This window comes from Equus caballus, chromosome 16 (assembly GCF_041296265.1).
Source record: "Equus caballus isolate H_3958 breed thoroughbred chromosome 16, TB-T2T, whole genome shotgun sequence".
In the NCBI taxonomy this organism is placed as follows: Eukaryota; Metazoa; Chordata; class Mammalia; order Perissodactyla; family Equidae; genus Equus; species Equus caballus.
This window is the reverse complement of record NC_091699.1, coordinates 7,382,318-7,406,167: the sequence shown is the minus strand read 5'-3', so window position 1 is coordinate 7,406,167 and position 23,850 is coordinate 7,382,318. Positions and strand designations below refer to the sequence as shown.

General features: G+C 45.6%; 1 long non-coding RNA gene across 2 annotated transcripts in view; it reads left to right on the top strand.

Annotated features, from left to right (window-relative positions):
- The window catches only part of LOC138917989 (uncharacterized), a 64,028-nt gene that overhangs the window by 18,020 nt on the left and 22,158 nt on the right, over positions 1-23,850 (top strand). Inside the window, exons 5-10 of one of the 2 annotated variants that reach the window (XR_011426706.1) lie at positions 1,785-2,257; positions 3,974-4,053; positions 5,401-5,495; positions 5,662-5,844; positions 7,451-9,471; positions 14,731-15,000. This is a non-coding gene — a long non-coding RNA (uncharacterized lncRNA). The remainder of the gene's footprint in view (positions 1-1,784; positions 2,258-3,973; positions 4,054-5,400; positions 5,496-5,661; positions 5,845-7,450; positions 9,472-14,730; positions 15,001-23,850) is intronic. The other variant, XR_011426707.1, reaches the window with a different exon arrangement.

The window sequence follows — 23,850 nt, the reverse complement described above, 5'->3', positions numbered from 1 at the left end:
TAGATCTCACTATTACATCATGAAAAATACAAAACCTGAATCAAGGAAAATAACAGACAACAAAAATATTACATTACAGAAAGCAGTGTGGTGACATTATAAGCTTATAATTATAGCGGCTATGGTCCAGCTCACTTCTCACGAATACAGCCTTCTCCTTTTGTCTTCTGTCCTTTGCCCTAAGGATCCTATCACCAGGAGCATTCCCCGCCGCTCTCTGCCTTCCTAAATCCTGTCTCATCAGGACCCACAATATTAACTGACTAATTTGGAAGAAGTGTGATTAACAGAATTATTCTGGACCTGAAGTCCCTTGTTAACACTACAGCATCAGATTTGATTCTCGATGGACACCAAGTCACTCAAATTCCATCTCAGTTTTTACTCTGTAGATTTGTTCAGTATACGGTTGATTAAAGGACCATTCACCCCAGTTTGGTAGATAATTCAACCAGCCTCCAATCCAAAGTTTGTATAACTTTGATTTGTAGTAATTACAAACAGTAATTACAGAAACAGTTAAAACATTCATTGCTAATATTGTAACTCTTTGGGAACCTCATATAAATGCAGTTTTAAAAAAACAGGATATTTGAAGATAGTAACATACACCGTGATTAACAAGATTTTGTGGTGAGAGTAGTTTATTGTCAGGTATAATTAAAGCTGTAGATGCTATTCTGAAAGTACAGACTTTAGGGGGCAAGGGAAGAGAGTTTTTGAAGCAAAGTACAAATTAGGAATAATTACAATGATGGTTATGGAATGTCAACATCCATTTCATCATGATGAGCTCAATCTCCTTCAAAATTCACTTGAGTCCGGGAAAGCATTAGTGTAAGACAAAAGGCAGCTTTGGGAAAAATACCTTTGAAGTATTAAGGAGTAGAGTGATTGGCAGTCAGCAAACATAAAAATGGACGAAAGAGTAAATGTCTTGATCACCTACGGAAAGTGTACACTTCAAGTATCTTATTAAAAAACCAGTTTTCTTTTTCATGTCCAATGTTGAATGCACCTGCACTTGTTGGTTTTTAATCTATTTTGATCCCCAAACTGGATATAACTAAATGTTTTATGGGAGTCTATAAAGGTGATGAAATTATAAAGAAAAGTAAGTGAAAGATTATCAGACAGGAGAGTGGAGGCTTCTGGGGTGATATCAACATTGTATGCTTTGACATGAGTGGTGGGTCTGTGGGTGCTCACTTCATTCTCCTTGTTTATGGTTTATGCGTGTTGCTCTTTACAAAGCAGTATGTAGAAAATCCGCTGACACTAATACCTTCGACAGTTCATTAGCCCAAGGGTGTCTGTTATGCTTTAACCAGGGCTTTGCTCACGTTCCCTTTTGCCCACATGAAGCCAGTTGTGCATTAAGAGATGACACAAACATCTCTTGAAACAAGAGATTTCTTCTTGTTTTCTAGAAGAAATAGCGAAGCTGGTCTAGCGCTTGGTGATATTTCCAAACAGTCCTTTTGTGAATGGCCGTGAGAAGATGTCCTTCTTCAGCCAAGGATGAAGTCTTATACTTTGTATTATTTAAAGTACCTGATGCCATGCTACACAACTAGTGTGTGTGCATCCGTTCATCTGACAGATATTTATTGACTCACCTACCAGCTGACTCCCTGGGAAGCCAGAGCAGTTTGCCAACTAATATGGTTAATTGGGATTTGATAAGTGCTATAAAGACACCAGAGATTCAGCAGTTTCTCCCAGCTTTCGAACTTATTTTGGCTAATGGATATCACTCCCACTCCCATTTCAATCTTACACAGGGATGCTAGAAGAGGATTGACCAGTCAGAAGGTGGAAACTTAATAAAAATTGAAAGTCAGAGACGGGAGGGAATGAAAGCAGCAGAGGAAGAAGGAGGCAGAGACTGGACGGCCAGCAAGGCCTCAGTGCCCTGCACAGTTTAAGCCGAGCCAGGTATTCTTCCTGTTTCCTTGCTTGATCTTTGCTTGATCCTCCCTCTTGCCGACGCCCTCACCTGGAGGAGTCAAGCCCAGCACAGATGCCACTGAGACAGGTCAAAGCCAGGGAAAGGTCCTGGGATCAAAACTTGGCTAAGTATGATCCAAACTTCCAAGCAGTCAGAAGTAAAAAGAGCCAGAAGATAAACCTAACCCATTTTTGAAGGGGTGCCAAAGGTGAAAAGCAGGAAAACCAAAATTACTCATCAAGTCTAAAGGGGGAGCACAGAGCCAGAAGCTGAGAGGAGAAGAGGAGTCAAGCAAGTCAGTGCCAGGTAAAAACAGAAATAGAGAGTTGAAAAAAAAAAAAACAAAGCAAAGCAAAATGAAGGGTCCAAGACAATAATTGGGAGCATTCCTTGGGGTTTGATAATGGATTTTATGGGTTAGCTTAAGTTAAAAGCAAAAGATGTGAGCGGGTACCTTCCTTCCTTCTGACATTATCTCCCACCTTATCAACAGTCCATTGTTACCAAGGCATTAACAACACTTACCAAACAAAGTCTAGAAGCCCTTTGGGCAGTCTTGCTAAAAACCATCTTAGTCTAGACTGATTTGGCCTTGAGGATGACCACATCTCCTCAGGACAGTTCTCCCTGGATTCCTTCATTGGCTGTTTTGGGAAATGACGCACTTGGACAAATGGTCTACCTAAATGAATGATTCAGGTCTGAGCAGCATGAGACACTGGCAGATAGGAATGCCTCCCTTAGCAGCAGAAAATTTAGCACTTACCACGTCCCATGCGGCATGCTCTCCCAGAATACTTTTAACATGATATCCCAGTGTATTTAACATTTTAAAATTACTCCATTTGGTTAAAATCAATTAGATTTTTTTGAGGATCTTGGTCTTTCTCCAGCCCCTTTTAAACCATAATTTCCTGAAGACTAGGATTATCTCGCCATGTTCTTTTTCACGTCCCCGTCGTTTCTAGTCAAGCCTCAAAACATGAAGTCTGCACTGTGGGTTCATAGCACCTCAGAGATCATCTCGATTCTCCCCATCCCACAGTGGGAAAGTGACCTCAGTCAACGTGGAGTAGAGTGTTTAGTCTCAGCATTAAAATAAGTGTTTTCTTTTTTTATTGTCTTTTCTTCCTGTCTGCTTTTCAGAGTAGAAGCAACAGTAATTTAAACTTTTCTGCTATGTGACCTACACTCCACAGGTACCTTATAATAGCTGAGCCAGGGCTTAACAAAGGAATTGGGTGTGTGTGGTATTTGTGTGAGCATGTGCTTGGGTGTGTGTGGTATTTGTGTGAGCATGTGCTTGTGTGTGTGTGTGTGTGTGTGTCACAATCTGATTGCCGATGTGGGATGGGAGATGGGAAAGAATGTTTAGGCACTTGTGTATTTATATCAAAGAGATGGTAGGACCCACAAAAAAGAATTCATTTTTTGTGATGTTAATGTTATATTTTGGGGGGAGGTTTTGGGGGAGGAAGATTTGCTTCTAAGGGGTGGACTCATATCTCTGTGTGGGGAGGCTCAGTTATAACGACAACTGAAGTCTCTCCTGGCGTTGGGATATTTCATTCTCATAGGGAGAAATGCAATGCTCATCCCTCCTCCCTCACACCCCCCCCCACCACTTCCTTGGTGCCCTTCCAAGGTAGGGCCCTTGGTGCTGGCTGGTCAGTCCTCCCCGAGGGGTGGCTTTCCAAGGCCAAGAGGGCCAGAGAGGGCTGCTGCCAGAGATGCTTCTGTTCTGGCTCCTTCTCACTCCCCTTCCTGTCTGCTGGGGCTTTTGGTGGCAGCACCTAGTCCTGATGGGGTTAGAATACCACCCTGGAGTGGATGGTGTGTGCACCAGCAAGCATCCAGTCAATTCATGAGTTATCCTCTGCGTGAGCTGGGCTGTGATGTGCCGTTATCTTCCTGCTCCCATTGTACACTTCACACACCAGCTTTCTCTCCAGACAGTTGTTTGATCACTAACTACTTCGAATATCATGACCATAGGCTCATTTATTTTTTTCTGTTTTAAAGGATGGTGCTGGTGTGCACAGGGAGCAGCCACGTCAATTCACACATTTGCCAAGGCATCCGATTGTGAGCTGCCTGTCAAGGTGCTGACTTTAATAAAAGCTTATTACCGTGAGCATTATTTAGCATTTATGTGGCTCCTCACAATTGTTTACCCATTATTTCTCAGCGCTCCCCTGTCCAGGTGATCAGTGTTAGCAACTCACATTGTAGAGGCAATAAATCCGGGGTCCTGGAGAGGTTTTAGTAATATCCCCAAAAGGACACAAAGTGAATAACCACAGAACAGTGACTTTCCTGGAACCTCTTGAAACTGGCCTGGACCCCTCTCCCTCTAGCATATTTGGCCAGTTCACTCATTCCATCATCTGGTTTGCAGACCTGCACAGGGTGGGCTCTTCTCGCAGATTGCAGCTCAGATACCCTGAGGCCTTCCCTGGTGACCTTATCTACAACAGCATCCCCTCCCCAAGGCTCTATCACATTCCTGTGTTTATGGACTCCACAGAGCTTAGTGCCACCTGAAGTTATCTGTTTATGTGAAGTTGTGTGTCTTTGTGTTTGTTGTCTGTCTGCACCATTCAGGAAGGTCATCACTATGAAAATAGCAGTCTTGCCTGGGTTGTTCATTGCTGTGTCCATCCTCTTTGTTGAAAGCACCTGTCATTACAGTAGGCACTCAATAATGCTTGTTGAGAGAATGACAGAGACAGACCCTGTAAATACTGTTACTCACACGTCATTTTCTTTGCCTTTTCATCTCTTTCTGGATTTTCTGGCCATAGTCACACATACAGTCAGTTATTCTCAATTACGCTGGAGCTAATGATCCAGGCTGTGGATGGCCCAGGTCCTTGGCTTCCTTCCCTCTCTGGCTTCCTCTCCTCTGGAGATTCCTCCAGATCTTTCGGTCTTTTCTGGCCTTAGTTGAGAGGGGTCGAGAGGAGAGTAGGGCAATGAAAGTCCTATTAGACAATTTTGCAAGTTCTAATAGCTTTTGACAGGTACAAAGTTGAAATTATCGATCTTAAGATTTATTTTTTACCTTATTTGTGGATTTAAAAAAATGCCTCTGTTTTATATATGCAGTACAGTGAAAAGTGCTTTGAAGAAGTTAAAAGCACTGTATAAATGTAAGAGAGAATTATGTATGCATGTAGTCCCATTAACCTTGGTAATTGAGACTTGGTTGTAGATTTAAAATATAATTAGTTTTGATAGAACAGTAGCTCACACTTTTCTAATGGGTAGAGCCAGACAAGGCTTAGAAAACGTGCCTTTGGTAGATTTTATTTTTGAGCCATCAAATCAAGACAAAGCTTACAATCCCTTCAGAGGCTAAAAGGGTGGCAGTAGTGGTGATTTCTCATCAACAAGTCAGAATAGGCAAATGGTCTTAAATGATTGAATTTTCTTGCTTCAAATTTCAGGACAATGAGAATACAGTTTCCTCCAAAAAAATCTTAGGCTGATCTTGGAAGAAAGACCCCCTGGATCATCTAAAAATAAAGTTTTCTATTTAAAGGTTGGTTTTAATGCTCGTTATAGCCCTATGTGCTACCAGAAAATGGTTTGCCTTTTTGTTTTAAACATAAGGAATCAATGTAATGCCTTATACCTGATAACCTGTGCTGTTGTATTTGGTCCTCCCTACAACTCTGTCCATAGATATTATTGTTGCCACTTTATAGGTGAAAAAACGGAAGCAAAACCATTAAGTGCCTTCCCCAAGGTCTTAAAAGAAGTCACCAAGAAGGTGGTGTGGCTCAAGTCTCCTGACTCTAGTTTACTATTCCCCACAATAATGTTGGAAAACCACATTGGAACGGGAAGACTCATTCCAAGTACTGCTGTCACACCAGCAAGCTTCAAAGGTCAGGCAGATATTTTACTTTATGGTTAAATTGGCCACGTTTGCTCAGTGTGTACTATATCCCAGGCCCTGTGCTTTGCCCTGGGAGGATTCAGAGAAAGTAAAAGACGGATTAGACTTTCCTGGCTCTTACAAGCTGGTGGGAATGGGAGACACATACATACAAACGTGGAAGGGCAAGGGGGACAGTGCACTAAGAGAGATACACAGCTCTGTGGGAGCAGGGGAGGAGCAGTCTCTGAACACGTTCCAGGAAAGGGGTCACCTTCCATGCCAAGATGAACTTTGCATGAATAAAGATTTAAGTGAGGACAGATTGAGAAGAGTGAAGAGGGGAATGGGGTGTCGACCAAATTTCATCCACCTGCAATTTTACCTACTCAAATTTTATCTACCACGGCAAGAAGTTAGTGTCTAATATTTTAAAATTACTTTTAAATACAAGTATTTGCGTATTAGTTATATAAATAGAGGTAAACACCAGAACAACTATGATAGAAATGGCTCAAGTGGTTTCCATGGGGAATGGAACTGGGGGGATAGGAAGGATTGGGGTTGTGAGGTGGGGGAGGGCCTGCCATGGTTCTTTAGAAAGCCTTCAGTACTATTTGGTTTTAAAGGCACAGGTATGGATTCCTTAGATAAATATTAATTTTTCAGTGAGCCTTAAAGAATGAGCAAGGTTTCTACAAGGAGAGGGAGGAGGTGGGTATTTCTAGCAGAGGACCCAACATTAACAGAGAGAGGCGGCAGGAGAGCAGAGGGAAGAGCAGGTAACCCATTAGGATGACTGTGGAACACACCTCCCTGCGTGGGGACACATGAGCTGGTGCTTGATTGCAGAAGGCCTTGGATAGAAGGGCGCGCACAGACACACACACACACTCATGTGGTTGTCGGCAGGAAAGCAATAAAGGGTATTGGGCAAAGGGGTGATATGCTCAGAACTGAGCTTTACGTACAGCAGTGGTTCTCACCTTGGAGATTACCTTGCTTGTTAAAATTGCTGGGCCCCACATCAAAGTTTCTTCTTGAGTAGGTCCAGAGTGAGGCCCGAGAATCTGCATTTCTAATAAGTTCCCAGGCAATGCTAATGCTGCTGGTCTGGGAACCACAATTTGAGAAGCAATAATAGAGTAATCTAGCAACAAGGAGAAGTCGAGACTAGAGTAGTGGGAGAATGAAGGTCAAGGGACAGTTCCACTAGGACAGAGCAGAAGGAATGGGGCCCTGATGGGGAGTGATGGCGAGAAAGTCCAGAACAGCAATCAAGAGAACAGACTGACTGCTTCAAAGGATAGAGGACCACTGGGCCATGTTCTGGGTCACACCAAATCACAAATCACTGTTAAATCTCCAGTGCTTGGGCCAAGTATGCCAAGAAGCACCTGAAATTCATTTTTAAAGCAGCAATCCTGTCTAGAAATTAAGCTGTGAGTTTTACCTTACTTTCCCTTTCTTCCCCATCTCTAACCTCATTCTAGTGCAATTTAGGTTACAAAAGCATCTTCCAGGGAGAGCATTCATATCTGCACGTGGTCAGAAAGTGTATCTGTCTGTATATATAAAATCGTATTAAAGCTGGTTTCCTTATTATTTCATTTTAGAACATCCCTGTAGCTAAATGGTGTTCAAAGTAAACATGGAGAACAGAAAGCATCCATCTCTACCTAGTGGGGCAAAAAATGACTGAATTCCCATACCATATAAATACCCCATGAAAACACAGAGGAATCCTTGTTCCACCCAGCATTCACTGAGTATCTGCCTCGTGGCAGGCACCGCGGATGTGCTTGGAAACAAAGATAAGTAAAACGTGGGCCCACTCCCAGCAGTTCAACATCTAGCAGTCTTTGTCCCATGCTCTTAAATCTTGCTAAGGATTGGGTTTTGTTTGTAATAGAAATTCTAAAGCAGGGACAGAAGAAGTTATCTTTCCTAAATTGCCCACCTCTGTTGTCTAATTATTCCACTGAGGAAAACACTTGGTCCTGGTCTTGGTCCTTCGCTGAGCTCAGATATGTTTTGCTGACACACAGAGTCTGGGCAGCGTCCAGCCCCCCGTTTACTCCCTGGTCTTTAAGTCTAGTAAGTATTTTGTCATTTACACCTTTCGATGTCCAAAGAGAGTGCCGCTCGGGGTTTAAAACATGTAATTTCCTTTACTACTTCCCCAAATAACGGGGTCATTTCAGGACCAGGACAGTTTGGCACTGGGACGTGTTTCCCAGCAGTACTAATAGTTCGAGAGAGGAGCAAGTGTCTTCACATCTGCAGGTCTGGGTGCCGAACTTTCTATTGTCGGTGAGAATCATGTCCCAGTGAAAATGTAGAAGTGAACCAACCCTCAAAGGGATAAGGTGACAGGGAGTGGTGTTTACTTGAGTCAGAGAGTAACTGAAAATGACTTCTGCAGCTGGAATGAAACAAAGGGTTGAAGGTCAACTTCCTCTTTGATTTTGGCTAGTCAGCAGTTCAAGCAGCCTTTTCAAATGTTTCGTGTCTGCTGACTTGTCCAACTCTATAAAAGACCCCACATCTTGCACCAACCTGTACCTCTTGGGCACTGGAGCGAAACAAAAGGAAAAATGTTCCATCTTATTAGAATTAATGAAGTCATGCCACTCACATCCGTCCACGTTACTCCACTTTGCTCACCACCATTGTGGTCCATGCTGACATCATTTCTTTCGTAGATTACTGCAGTGGCCTTCTCACTGGTCTCTCACATCCTGTTTACCCCATCCAAAGCATTCTTCACATTAAATCACTGTAATTCATTAATTCACAGTATTAATTCACAGTAATCTTTTGGAAACTCAAATAATACAACTAAAATCTGAATACCCTACACATATAAATAAATCCTAACTTAAAAATTTCCCCTGGCTCCCCATTGCTCCAAAGACTTAACTAGTTGATTTGGCCCAGAGAACTCTGCTTAATCTGTGCCTCCCACGCTTTTCCCTCTTCTTGTTGCATCACATTCCTCCCTCCTCACTCTCTCTGCTCTCATCACCCAGATTCCTCTGCCTGGAACACTTCTCCCTCCCTGCTTTGCCAAGTTGTCTCCTACTCACCTTTTACCTCTTAAGCCTTATCAGCTCCTGAGGGGTGGGTGAGGAAGACCCTCTTCTCCTTGGTTAGGCCAAATCCCCATGTTTTAAACTCCCTTGGCACCGACAACCAGCTCATGAACCCTTCATAGAATGTAACATGGGACATTTACACAATCTTGTATAATTAATTTCTGCCTGATCTCCCCTCTAGACTGTAAGATCCATGAAGGCAGGGACTCTACCTTTTTGCTTACCATTGTATTCCAGAGCCTGGCATAGTGTCTGGCACATGTTAGGTACTAAATAAATTCATTCTGAAGGAAGGAAGAATGAATGAGTGGTAAATTGATACTTCTAAAATAATAAAGAGGAGGCCTAGCATTTTAAATGAGTGATAATAATGGGTAGCACATATTAAACTTCTAGTGTCAGGTAAACACTGTTTGAAACTCTTTACTCATTCATTCCAGTTCCGAGGACCAACCCTATCAGTACACATCAGTATCTGCGCATAATAGATGAGATCTGAGACTCAGGCTACTTGTGCAAGGCCAGGCAGCCAGTGTAAGGTGAAGCCTTAACAGTTGTCAATATTGTTACTCTATTTATTACTATTCTCACCTTGGTGGAGTTCCTAAGAGTGCCATCGTCAAAGGGGGTGGTGTTGGGCAGGCACAGCCCTGCCCCCAGGCCTCTGAGCGCCTTCTAAGGCTGGGCCTGGAGTGAGAGTTTGGGGGCCCAGGGGCTGTGAGGGCCTGCCCACCGTAATGGAAATGGCAGATGGAGGAAAGGATCCTTCAGGCTGGGCAGTGGGGAAGGTCACTCAGGCATCCAGAAACCTTCCTCAGAACCTGTCTTTGAATTAAATCTCAACTCATATCTTCCAGAAGCCTGAGGTGAGATGTCTGGCCATGTTGCTGGTGCCGTCGCCCTCAAGAAGCCAAACAGGCTCTCAGAGTCTCTCAGGCCCTGCCCCCAGACGTGGCCCCGCCCCAGAGCATGCTGGGCAGGACCTCCCCATAGATCCCTCCTATTGCCAATGTATTCCTCCAGAGGATTCTGAGCTCTGCTTGGTGTTTCCAGCTGTGATGAGGTGAATGTAGTCTTGGTCCTCTGGAAGAGTAGATAATTAAGGCAGATAGTCCACACATGTGAAAGTGTTGTGACTTGGAAAGGGCGGGCAGATCCCAGGTGGGGAGGATTAAGGAAAGCATTGAGGGAAACCTTTCAGTATGGTGGGAAGGAAGGAGGAAAGAAGAGATGGAGGATCTCATTTTGGTTTTGGTTTTGTTTTGTTTTGAAGTTTTTATGAAGAAAAGTTCCCATCTGATGACTTCTCTGTTTCCCTCTGGTGGTCCAGCACATATGATCAATGAGCGGGGAGTGTGGACAAGGTGTAGGAAAGTGGAATTGTTTTGAGAACTTAGGCAAGCGAGTTGACTGAGAAAACAATCACAGAAGCTCCCCCGAGACAGGGCCTCTGTTTGTTGCCTCCACTGGGTGTCCCAAGTGCTTGGAAGAGCATCTGGCACATGGTAACACAGGAGGAATGACTGGATTCTGAGGCAGTGGTGGAGCTGAGCAACAAATGTAGAACAGAAGTTTATGGGGCACAAACACACTTGTGTGATTTTATCCAAGAGGAAGCAGGCCCTTATTTGAAGGCAGTTCTAAAAAAGGCAGAGTTGGATTTTGCTAGACAGGACGAATGAAAGAAGGGGGTAGGCTGTTTAGAGCAGAGCAGTATATTTAGGTTTAGGATTAAGTGATGCCCCATGAAGTTTTGCTTGGAGAGGGAGGAAATGAAGACAAAGGTTGTCAGGTGAGCAGGGGAAAGTATAGAGTGGCTTGTAGTTCCTGAATAGGTTGAGGAATTAGCATGCTGAGGGCATAAGCTGAGTGGATAAAGGGAGGAATGTCAGACTGTATTTTTTCAGAACACACAAGTGTTGCTGGTGATAAGTTCTAGGATATGGCCGTAACTGAACTGGAATGAAGGTAAAGGACTCTAAGATGAGAAGGAGCAGACAGTGAGAGATCAGATCATTGGATGGTCTATCCGCATGGATGTTGGGGCCTCTGATTGATTCCTTCCACTTTGAGTTCCTTTCCTGTCCTCCACAGAATTGGCATTTCCTCTAACTCTAACCTTCAGTCCATGGCATGACTCTGGACAAGAAGGCAGAAATGGGGTGGTGAGAGAGAGGGCTGAAGTAGACATCCGTTTTGTTTTTGTTTTTATTTTGACATTCAGCATTCACTCACCTTCTAAAAATAGTCCTTCTTTTGCCCTCTGGGGATCTAACCCCGTTGTCAGTTTCAGTCCATGTCAAGTGGAGTTGTTTATCACTAACGCTCTTACTTTAAAGGAGGGCATTGAAGTCAGGCTTGGCCAAAAAGATTGGTCCATGCTTTTGGCAACAGCGTTTGGTCAGGGATGGGCATGTGACCCAACCGGAGACAATAAGGCACAGTGGGACTTTTGAAGGGACTAGTGGGAGAAACAACCCATTTTTGGCTGTGCTTTTAGTTTGGAAGATGTAGCTACGAACTTGCCAGACAGACTTACAAGGTAGCCAGTCCAGAATCTAGAGCAGAGAAATGGATAGAAACTGAAACTTGATGACATCAGCTGAGCCCCAATATGAATCCTCCTGCCTGAGGGCAGCCTTACTCCCAGACCTTTTTCAGGTGCCTGAGTCAACAGATCCTGTTTTTAAAGTCAGTTGAATTGTACTTGCCATCATTTACATCCAAAGAATCCCTCACAGCGTAAGGGGGCTCTCCATCCCTGGCTCCCTCTTCTGTGCTAGCACTCTGAATATATATTACCTTCTCTGTCCTTCAGGTCGTGCCCTTCTATAAAAGAGGGTAAAGAAACCTACTTCAAAGCATTGTAAAGTTTAAATGGGATAATATACATAAAAAGCATAAATTTGTTTCACAAGATTGAAGTACAATAAGCAGTACTTAATTTTTCTAAATTAAATTAAATCTGGCTCAAAGACCCCATTTTAAAGGATAGGAAGCTATACAATAGTAGTCATTAATGGGAGCTTTTTGCCTATTTAGTTAAGTATTCACCATCAAATATGTAGGTAAGAGCCTGTGATCTTGAGTCCATCTCGGTTGCCCCTGGGATTTTCATTGCCCAAGCCCTTCAGGCCCATTGAAAGGCCAGTGGCTGCACAGCCTCTGTGCTAAGTGTGAGCAATGCCGTGTCTTGCGACAGCTCTCAAGATGATGGGGCTTGATGATTAGTCATCTCAGCATCATCACTTCATCCCTTAAAACATTGTGCTGTCTCCTAGAGGACTTCCACACAGAACCCGTCCACCTAAGGGACTCGTGTCTACATCCTGATTCTCAGGGTCTTGGAGCCACTGCTACCTTTAGGCAACTCTCCTTCTCTCACCCCAGCACTTGTGTCAACCCCTATCTCCTCTCTCCTTGGAGCAGCCAGCTAAAGTCTCCTCCCACATGAGGGTCTGGACAGGACTGTACGACAGGTGTCTGACAACTTCTCCTTGGGTTCAGGAAACATGAAAGCCATTAATAACTCCTGAACCCAGAAGCCCAGAACTTCCTGTAAGACAAATGAGGAAAGGTAGCTTTTATTCCTTCTGGAGTCCCCTCAGGTGGAGGGTAGAAACAGCATTATCCTGCTTCAAATGAAGGTTGCCTCAAGCTGGGCAAGAATCCCTGCAAAGGAAAATTACCTACTCTTGTCAGCCCAACCCCCTCCCACAGTGAAGCATTGCTAAACTTGCATAATACTCAGTTCCTTCTCTATCTCCTGGCCCCCATAGAAGGAAGGAACAGACCCCGAGTCTCCTGGGAGAGATAGGGAGGCAGCCTCTACAAATCTCTGAGCTTCCACTTGGCCTCCCTAAGGAAGACCAAACGTGTCCTTGTGACCCCAGGAAAATAGCCTAATTTAGGCTCTGATCCAGGGCCAATGGAAGTTCCAGAGGAAAGGCCTCAAGAGGAGCCCCGGGGCAAGCCCCGTGGCCTAGTGGTTAAGTTCGCACGCTCCGCATTGGCGGCCCAGGGTTTCTCTGGTTCGGATCCTGGGTGTGGACATGGCACTGCTCATCAGGCCACATTGAGGCGGCGTCCCACATGCCACAACTAGAGGGACCCACAACTGAAATATACAACTATGTACTGAGGGGATTTGGGGAGAAAAAAGAGAAAAAAAGAAGAAGAAGATTGGCAACAGTTGTTAGCTCAGGTGCCAATCTTTAAAAAAAAAAAAGAGAGAGAGAGAGAAGAGCCCTTTCTCATAGCCTTGGCCCCTTCATTGTGGCTGCAGATTAGGGCACAGTTCTGAGTGTTAATCCATGTGAAGGCTGCCTCAAGAAAGCTGATTCCCTTAGGCAGCACCTGGTACCAGAGAAATTCACAGTACCTGAAGCTGGGATCTGGGGTTCCCATACCCAAGCCACATCAAGGTAGCAGTCAATTCATGCATTTTATTGGCCCTGACATTAGGTTTGGAGTGTGGGCTTGAGGGTATAAAAATTCAGGTAACCCATTCCCATCACATTCTATGTCACTGAAAATTCTTCAGGCGCCACAGAATATCGTGTAAATGAGACCCCCACCCCCACCCCCACCCCCCATGCCCCCCAAGCTGCACAGCACTGATCTCTGGGTATAAGCAGCAAGCCCATGAAATCTGTTTGTAGAGAAATTCATCCTCATCTCTCCAGTCACTGTTCAGCTAATACGTTTTCCTTCTTTTGGTAAGAGTCCTGCTTTCCCATAGGAACTGGAATCTGGGAAAAAGGAAAACAGTACTAGAAGCAGAATAAGAGTGTGGGATCACTCCTGGGTGGTACTGTCACCTCATTTGGACAGTTCACTGCCTAGATGTGCTGAGTGTGCAAATTCTGTCTCGTTGCCTCATCCAGTGTTTCTCTGAATAGAAGCAAATATCTGGGCACCAGGTATGACTTGTTTTGTGACCCCAGCCAGTAAGTCAGCCCTTTTGAGCCACCACCTCTCCCTTGGTTAGAAGCTCTTTGGCAATGGGTTCATGGAAAACATCCCAGAATGGGAGCTACATGCTGAATTCCCTAGTACTGGCTTTGCCATCGATTGTGTGATTCATCCTCTCTGATGTTCAAGCTGTGAGAAGCAAATTTGAAATGATGGATGTGCTATATTAAATATATCAATAAGAGCAGAAGTTAAACCTTGCAAGCTGTAGGGTTTGCTTCCTCTATAAGCCTGGCTATCTCTATGGGAACTGAAGGTTGCTTCTTTAGGCCTGTAGTCGGGGAGATAGAGCAGAGTGGAGATACGGTGGCGGAGTGAGGATGAGCCGTCTTGCACCTAATTTTTCCTCCCCTCTAAGTCTGAATACTGGCAGTGGTGAGGCAGGTGGTTCTAAGGGCTCCTTTCACTTTACCGTTCATGATGACCCCACACCGCCTTTACCTCCATGCCACCTTTCCCTCCTTCTTTGGATGCTTCAATCTCTTTGATGTTTTTCTTACCAGACGTTACTCCGCTTAGCCATTAAGCAGCTTTAACTTTGATGACATGGATATGGATGAGCACAAGGATCCACTTGGTCCCTTTGGTCACTTTTGCTTCAGTGAACTCAGTGGGATGTCCAAGAAGAAACCCTTGTGTTAGGAAGAGTTCTAAGAAGGTTCCAAAGATCCCTTCTTTTGCTAGTCACACCCTTGTATAAACTGCTCCCCTTGAGTGTAAGCTGGACCTCATGATTTGCTTCTGACTAATAGGATAAGGGAAAGGTGATGGGATATCATTTCCCTCATTAGTTTACAAGATTGTGACTTGTGTCTTGCTAGCAGACTCTCTCCTGGCTTTGATGAAGCAAGCTGCCATGTTGGAGAGGCCTACATGACAAGGAACTGAAGGTTGCCTCCGGCCAACTCCAGCCAACGGCCATCCAGGAATTGAGGCTCTCAGTCCAACAGGCCTTGAGGAACTGCATCCAGCCAGCAGCTATAGAAGTGAGCGAAGAAGTGTGTATTTCCCCAGGCAAGCCTTCAGCTGAGACCCCAGCCCCAGCTGACACCTTAATTGCAGCCTTGTGAGAGACCTTGGAGCAGAGAACCCAGGTAGGCCTTGCCCACATTCCTCACCAACAGAAACTATGAATTAATAAATACTTGGTTTTTTAAGCCACTAACTTTTGGGGTATTTGTTATATAGTAACTAACACACCCCTAAATTACTGTAACCTTGGTGTAAGATGCAGCATAGCTGGGAAGGCAGGCACCAAATGAGAGGACGACCTCCTTGACAACATTCCTGGAGATACTGTCTTCAATCTCGAAGACTATCCCCAATTCTCTTAGCTGCAGTGGTATCATTGTGCTCCCCCCAGCCCTGATTAGTCTCCAGGAGGTGAGGCCTAGGTAAGGTAGTGCTGGGTGGAATGGATGGCCAGGATGTGGGGTGTTACTCTGTCTGGAAGGGACATTGTGAGCTCGAAGTGACCCTCAGGGATCATGAGGAGTGATGATAAGGTCATTCTTCCCCTCCTCATTTTTTCCTTCCTTTTCCACTCACTCCACCATTCCTTTTTCCCTACTTGTTTTCTCCTTTTGCCCCAAATTCTGGGTGGCTGCCCGACGACCATTCCTACAAATGATAGCCAGGTGATCTCTTGGTCTTGCAATAATTCTACCAAGCTGGGCCTCCTGAGGAAGTTTCCCTCGGGAGCAGCTCCTCCCATTCCTTGAGGTGTCCTCACATGCAGGGAGACCTCATTGTTGAGCTCAGAATGTGCCTTCCAGACAGATTAACACCCCACATATAACAGATTCTTCAGCGGGACCCACCCAGTTCCTGGACCCTGCCCTGGCCACTCCAGTGTCCACAATCGCAAAACCCATCCATACGCACACCTGCACTGACTGCTCACCTGTGAGATACTCAGGAATCAGCAACTTTTTCTAAATGAAGGTAAGCTACCGTTTTCAGGAAAAGATTCATATCTCTGGTCCTTTTCAGAGCTGCGAGTTCTCTCCTCCCTTCTGCTCCAGGAAGGGTAGAGGAAGGGGAAGGGTGAACTGCTCCCCATTTCCGTTAGGGTCAGCTGAGGCGTGGGGACGTGGCCCACCACCCAGACCTCCTGAGGGAGAGAAAGGCTCTTAGGAGCAGGTGACATTCATTCCTCACCAAGAGATCCAAGAGCAACATTTCCCCCTGCCACTCACCTCAGGGCCTAAACACCCCCACACTTCCAATTCCAAAACTTTCTGAGGCAACAAGGGGAAATTCTGGCTGTATCCTTCCAGAGGAACGCATCCCACCCTGAAGCTGTGTATAGTTCAGGATAGTGAGGGAGCAGATGGAAAGACAAGTTGAGCCAAGTTCTGGACTTGAAGGGTTTTTCTCATTTTGAAAAGGCCCGGAAGTTTTTAGAGTAAACTTTTTGTACTTTTTATGAAAAAGTAAAGTGTTTTAAGTACAGGACATCTGAATAAGGTCAAATACAGGACCCAAGATAAAACTGAGAAAGCCACTGTCAGGCCCCCTACAAGGGACTGGTCATCTTGCAGAAACCGAAAGAGGAAATCAGTCAGAGCTGACTTCCCTCCTTCCTTTCCCTGAGCATAAGCGCTGGGAACCCCAAATCCACTCCCCCAAAGCACCACACAGAGAACACTACTCTCTCCTAGCAGAAACATTTATTGAGGACGATCAGTATCCTTGGTTGTGTTAACCATGGTTCTCATCAGAGGATGTGTTCTCGTGAAAACTGCAATGCTTTCTCAACAAGGACTGAATGATTTCTTTGGGGACATTTTTCCTCCCTGGAAGTGTTGGAGAAGCATTTCCTGTTTGAATAGAAGAGTCAGATCTCTGAACACAGTGCTTTCATTAGAGGTGAGGGTGGCCGGAGGGACGTGGCATACATCATGCATGCAGGTGGGTCTTGGATGGGGCACAGACTCCCTGTAGGGTGGGGAAGGGGGTTGACTCTGGCATAAATGCTGGTCCTTGAAGGCCACAACTTTCCAGGGCTGTCTGATCCTGTCTCTTTTCTGTCTAACCCTTGTACGAAAACTCTTGTCAGGAGGGACAGCATCTTGGCTGCAGGATGTGGTCCTTGCCCATTCCCCTGGCTGTGGGTCAGAGAGCCCCGTAGTTGGAGGGATGCCCCTCGTCAGGCTCTACCTGGGCCTGCAGTTCCCCCTTCTGCTGACTTAACTCTGCAGCCTCAGGTTCGTATCTACATGCCAGTTTCTCCTCTAGGATCTTCCCGTTGGCTGCCATGAGCTCATGAGCTTCAGGAGGCCCACAGCTCACGAGAGCTTCACTTTGAGCTGGGTCTCAGAGTGGTGCAAAGGTTGACGTGAACTTGGCTTTTTGCTGGGGACTTTCCTGCCCTGTGATTTTTTCCTTGGAATTAATCCACTGAAAAAACTGCCTCATTATTTTTCTGAAGTAACTTTCAGGAGGAAACTGTTCATTCTGTGACAGATACGGGGAAGTGCCCTGTAATTCTCTGTCCTCAATAGAGTGGCTCTTCTTTCTGGCTTTAGACGTCCCAACTCCTGAATCCTCGCTTCCACATTCTCCTGCTCTGGAGTCCAGAGGTCTCACTCTCTTTGCAGCTGGTGGGAAATTCCTATCCTGGCATTTCCATGAGACATGCTTAGAGGCCCAGGGTTCCCGCTAATCTCCAATGTCCTCCAAGTGGACTTGCAGCACCTGGGAAGCTCCCATGTCCCCACTGGAGACGCTCTGGGACTGAGTCAGTGAGGAGTCGAAGGCAAGCTATCTGAAGTAAGGGATATGTCAGCGGGAGAGCCTTTAGGCTGGCTATGTTCCTTGCTCTTCAATTGAAACTTCAACTCGGTAGGGAGCTGTTTTTTAATGTGTGATGGTTTGGAATCTTGGGGAACTGGTATTTTTGGTGAGGGACATTCACTGGTCAGGGTAGTTTCTACTTTGCTCACATTGATATTTACCATTTGGGAGCTTCCCAACTTGTTGGTTGTCAAGATGTCACAAGATTGTGATGTAAGAACGCACAGCTCCTCAGCCTTGAATATCTCCCTGAAGTTCATGGTGGACGTGGAAAAATGTTTTCAATTCTTCTCCACTATCTTTTGGCCCTGAATCATGTCCTCTCTATCACTGGAACTCACATTCTCATCCCTTGGCACATGTCCAGCCCCAGCTTGCCTTGTGGGCACCTCTCAGCTGCATCTGTTATTGTCTAGTGCAGTCTTACTGTGACTCACTTTGTCTACAAAGCTGTGTGTGAGGATCTCTGAAGTCTGTCTGCCATGCTCGATTGCCTGGATGTCCTTGGCAAGCTCCCGGTGGATATCAGAGTGGGATGGTTTTAGGGACCCCTGTCCTTCGTTGCCCACAGATGAGGTAGCAGGGAGTGGAAGATCCAGGATGGGGACTGAATTCGTTGTTTTCACCTTATTTCCCTGAAAACTTTTAGAGCTTCCCTCAGGGGGCTTGGAAACCTCAGCTTTGGAATCCACCTCAGAAATATAGGTGGCTGAGGAGAGAAAGTCAAGTTGGGGAAGAGGCCATGTTTTGGCTTCTCTCAACTTATAGGATTTTATGGATTCAAGAACTTTGAGGGGTAGGCCCCACCTCTGACTCACACGAAACCTTATAATATGGGCTTCTAGCACCTGTCGGGTGTTGGGATCCAGAAAAGAAAGCTCTGGCGTGGTCATCTGGGGGTGGACCCCACCTACTGTTATGTTTTTCAAATTTCTGTTTTCCATATTGTTCTGGGAACTCCCAGAAGGAGGGAATGGGTTGTCCTCAGCCAGCCATGAATGACACACCCCAAGGGGGCTCCTCCCCGCAGTGATCTGCCAAAACTTCTGGCTTAGATGTAATCTAAGAATGGTTTTCATTTCATTCTGGTCTGTGTCCTTCCTTGAGACATTTAAGAGTTCATTCCCTGAGTAATTTCTTGAGTGACACACACAGCTACTTTCTGTCTCTGAGGCAGCCCTCAGACTCTTTAGTAGGTAGCATTCTGAGACCCTTGGAGGACTATCTTCTGGGCTCTTCTCTAGGATATATCCAAGATTCCTCTTCATGTCCTGCCTTAGTTGAAACTTTGTTGAGATCGTCTCATGGAAGCTTCCTGGGAAACTCAATTCAGTCTCTGCTCGATCCTTGCTACTCTGGCCCTGAAGCTGACGGAGCTGTGAGTGAGCATGTCTGCCTTTTTGCTGAGATGTTTCTGTGCATTTACACAGAGACTCTAGATTCCTACTGGCATAGAGGCAGCAGTGTGAGAATAGCCTCCTTGGAATGTGGAGCTCCATTTTATCCTGGGGTTCACTGGTGATATGAAAATGGCCAGGAAGGACAGAGACTGGTACATAGGCATGGGAGGACTGGCTGACCAAAGGAGGGGTGAGAGCTTGAGGACAAGTGGCTTCTTGAGATTTTTGGAATGCAGGGACTAAACCCCACAGACTTTCTTGTTGCTTCTGCAACATGTGCCATTTCAGGTGTTGATTTTCAGTTGAGATATGAGAGTCTGACTCAATCTGGGATCTATGGAAAGACACTCCATGGTCCCTAATCTGGGATGGAGAAGAAGATGGTAGGATTGAGAGTGGGGATTGAAGGTGGGCATGGGGCTGGACCTGAGTGAAAGGTGGGGGCTGGGATTGGGGGTTGGTCTGAGAGAAGGGTTGCAGATGTACATCGGGGAGGGGAGGAGGGTGAGAATGGGGAAGTGGTGGAGATTCTTGATCCCACATCTTGACTGCAGAAGCATTACAGATTCCATTGAATAAGACAAAATGAGACCCTAGTGGGGCACTACTACTAGAAACCAGGAGAGTGGCCAGCAGGGACTCACTGTGCAGAGAGGGAAGACCCCAAAAGAGCTGGGTATATTTCTGCTGCAAGTTTTCTCCCAAAGTCTTGACATACAGTAGCTGTTGACAAATGCTCAGCTGCTCTGGTTTGCCTGTGATGTCCCAGCCAGTTTAGGGGGCTGTGGTGTCTTGTACGTCAAGTGGCTGCAATGAATTCCCTGAAGACATCCGTTGGTTTTCTGAGCACATTTGTTTTGAAAATAGTCCTTCCTCCTTTTCTTTCTTCTCTAATATCTGGAAATCCATTCTCTTTTTTATTTGTCTTGCCAAGAATGCCTGGCCGTTAAGGCCAAGGAAAGAATGGCTGCTGGCCTCCATGTGATTGGTAGCAGAGTCTCCCCAGAGACAGGTCTCTGGTAGACGGAGGGAAACTTGCTCTCCTTGAAAATCAGAGTGTGATAATGTGGGGAGGAACATGTTCTTGGCAGGAGCTTGACAACAAGAGAATTCTGAAATTGACAGACTTGAATGGTCAGTGCCTCTGACTGTTGGGACATAAGTGGACAACCCACCAGGGCTATCTGGAGATGAGTTCTCTGGAACAGACTTCAATAAGATGGAAACCGATTTAGATTGAGTCACAGTTAAAGGGTGGTCTGTCGGTGGTGAGACAGACAGGCTTGGTGCTGCGTGATGACAAACCAGTGAATCATTGGGATTGATTATCTGGGACAAATTTGGTAAGGCGTTAATATCTTGGGAAAGGGTGCGGTCAAGAGAGAAGATCGTATTCAGAGACAGAGTGGCCTCTGGTTGGAGAATAGGCCCTGTTGCCTGGGTGTCATGTGGTGGGAGAGGGGGAAGGGCAAGGGGTTGGGGTGGGGAACGGTCTGCTGGGAAGTTGGACTCCAAGGGAGGAAAAGGCTCTGGTGGCATAGAGTGACCCGGTGGTGAGGGTGAAAGAAAGTCAGCTAAGGGTGTCGTTGGGTTAGGTGAGAGGACGGAGGGGTGCGGTGGGGAAGGGTCAGGTGGAGGGGATGGTGTTAGGTCTCCTGGAGGGACTTCTGAGAAGGCGGAGGACAGAGTGAATGATGACTCAGTCCCAGAAGCTGTGGAAGCCGGAGAGGACACAGAGGCAGTATCATCTTCCAGGTCCTCCAGGAACAGCAGCCGATTGACCTCCATGGTTGTGTTATTACACACCTCACAGGAGGGGTCTGGACATAGCAGTTGACGAAAGCAGGTGGTATCGTGATACTGGCCCCGGGGACTGAAGGAGACAGGATATACATAGCTGCAGCCAGGACCAGAACAAATATATGGGGCCCTGGCAGGTCTGACAGAGTTAGGGGCACCCATTGCATACTGTCCTTTCACATCCCCCCACTTCCTTGAGCTCACAATCTATGTTATTTCCTTCTCCCTAAGACTTTCACAATCTGGATTTCAAAATCTGAGGATTTTCCCTCCCTTATCAATCTCACGTTTCACTGAGGCCCTAGAAATTCTTAGACCCTGCTAAGAAGCGGGATACAGGAAAGAAGGATTGTATTTAGTCACCTTTGCAGCAGAGAAAGCACCTTCCTTGCCTCCTCTGCTTCACTCTGGCAAGCTCTCCAACCTGGGAAACCAGGAAAGTGATGAAGACAGAAGCAAAGAGATATTTTAGGAGGCAGAGTAGAATGTCCTGTATGGTACCCTTGGTAGATTGGACTTGGAGAGCTCCAAGAATTGGGATTCAAGATCACACGGTTAATGATAATAATAAAGCTCACGTATGTATGTTGCTTTATCATTCACAAAGGGCTTTCATTCATATATGTATGTCATCCTATGTGAGGCTCAAAAACACCATGTGAGGAACATAGGTCACTGGTTACTTCAAGGAAGAATCTGATCATCCAGGAAGTCAAAGTAGTTTCACAAGGTCAGGAGACAGAAGTTCTGACTCTTGACATCTCATACGGCCACTTATTGGGAAACGCCCATTGCCCAGGTCCATCACTGCTTCATGCCCAGATGTGGGCAGAGCAGGAATCTGAGAAGTGTTTCAGATTCTGACTGCTTTCCCATGATCCTCTCCTCTGAGGGCTCTGTTTTCTGAGAGGGACTGTATCTAGTGACTGACATCCTCAGAGACCATGGACCTGGGACCTTATGGAGAGGACAGGAAGGGTCACCCTTGGAGAGCTCAGGTGGGATAGGTAGAACCTTACCACTTGGTGTTCCACCTTTTCTTCTCCTCTTGGCTCTGCCCTGACACTGAGAACGAAAAGAAAAGAAGGAAGGGCTGGGACTCATTGGTCTCACTTCTCTGTTTAGGAAAGTCAGATATTTGTTATCCAAGAATAATATGACTCTCTATTTTAATTCCTATAATTTTGCATTCCTTCCTTTTATTAATTTTTAAAGGTGATAAAATACTTTCAGTTTTTCCTGCTTTGAAAACCTTGAAGGAGGATTTTTGGCTAGAGTCCACACTTGATGTTCTCAGTCACAAGTCCTCTGCTCAAGGAGGGCATAGACTCTGAGGCCCAAAGTCACATCTGTGCTTCCTCAGATAGGCCCCTGTATCCTGGGACAGAGCTCACACTCCAGTGTCTGCTCAGAGACTCAGCTCTGTTCTCCTGATCTGCCCAACACGAAGGAAGGCTTGGCAAGTGGCGCCTGACATGGCAAGATGACTCATGATCAAGTGCTGGGAACGGTGTTCTCCTACACAGATCTGAAACGCTAAATAACTGAATCAAGGACTACAGAATCACTGTTTGGGATTTTATTTGGGAACCTACCAGCACACCCAGATGGTCTGTGAGCTTTAAATGGAATCCTTAGTCCTCCCTGAAGCCCTAGTTCTGCCTGTTCTCTTCCCCTAAAAGAGCAATGGTCTGTCCTCTCCTCAGACTTCCCATTTTAGGTGTCTCTCTGGCCCAGCCAAACTCATTTAAAAATGTGAGAAAGGGAACAGGAAAATAAAGAATTATCCTTTGAGGAGCGACTTTTGGTTCCAGCTCCAACACTTAAAGATCTTGGGAGTCTTTACTACGGTCCTTAGGAGAAGCAAAAGCTGAGCAAACTAAAAATCAATGGCTTTTCTTGAAGTCACCAGAGAATTGAGGTTGCAGGGCAAACTACTACCCCAAATCTTCAGAGAGGGTGAATGCAGAGAATCACAGTTAAGATCAGCTTACCTGGAGCAGAAGCCACTAGAGCCATAAACTGTTAGAAACACGTAAAAGACACTGACAAACTGCTGAGGATGCATGTGGGCTAGCATGAAAGTGAGAAACTCCTGGAGGACCATTTAAGGGGAGGCCCCACCTACTCGTGAGTTTTACTTCCAGGAACCCTACTAAGTTTTCACAGTGAAGAACCCTGAAGAAACTCTGATGTTTCTGGCATGGGAGGGTGGGGGAGAAAGGTTACCATTTTGAAAGGACTTTGAAATATCCCCTGAGTGTGCTCCGTAATAGAAGCCTCCTCAGCAGGGGAAAAGAGTACCAAGCCTTATCCCACGTGGGTGAAGGGCAATTACCCAACTGCAGCCCTCTGTAGCCTTCCTGTCTCATCTAAAGAGTTCAAAGAAAAGAAAAAAAAGCTTGGAAACACTTGTGAAGGTCACAACCCAGGGACACAGGCCCACTAAAAGATTTAATTATATCCCCTCCCTTAACACCTTCCCACCGCGTCCCCAGGGCTGCAGTATAGTGATGGGATCATAGCTGAAAGAGTTGCAAGGCATAGGCTCTGTTTAAGGAGGAGATTTAGGGGAACCTAAAGACACAAGAAACACAAAAACAAGGACACTGAAGAACAAGGAAATTGAAGCCTCTGACATGCACAGCTACGGTAAATATTAAACACAGCCCAACACCTAGCCAGATGAGCATAAAACTTCACACTAAAGGTTTATTTATTTCAGTTCCTATTTCCTAATACAGCATGTCTGGCTTTCAACCAAAAATTACAAGGCATGCTAAAAGGCAAGAAAAAACAGTCTAAACAGACAAAGCAAGTATCAGATGCACATTCACATTGACACAGGTTTTGGAAGTATCACACATAGAATCCAAAATAACCATGATTAGTATGTTAAGGGCTCTGATGGAAAAAATAGATGGCACACAAGAACAGATGAGGAAT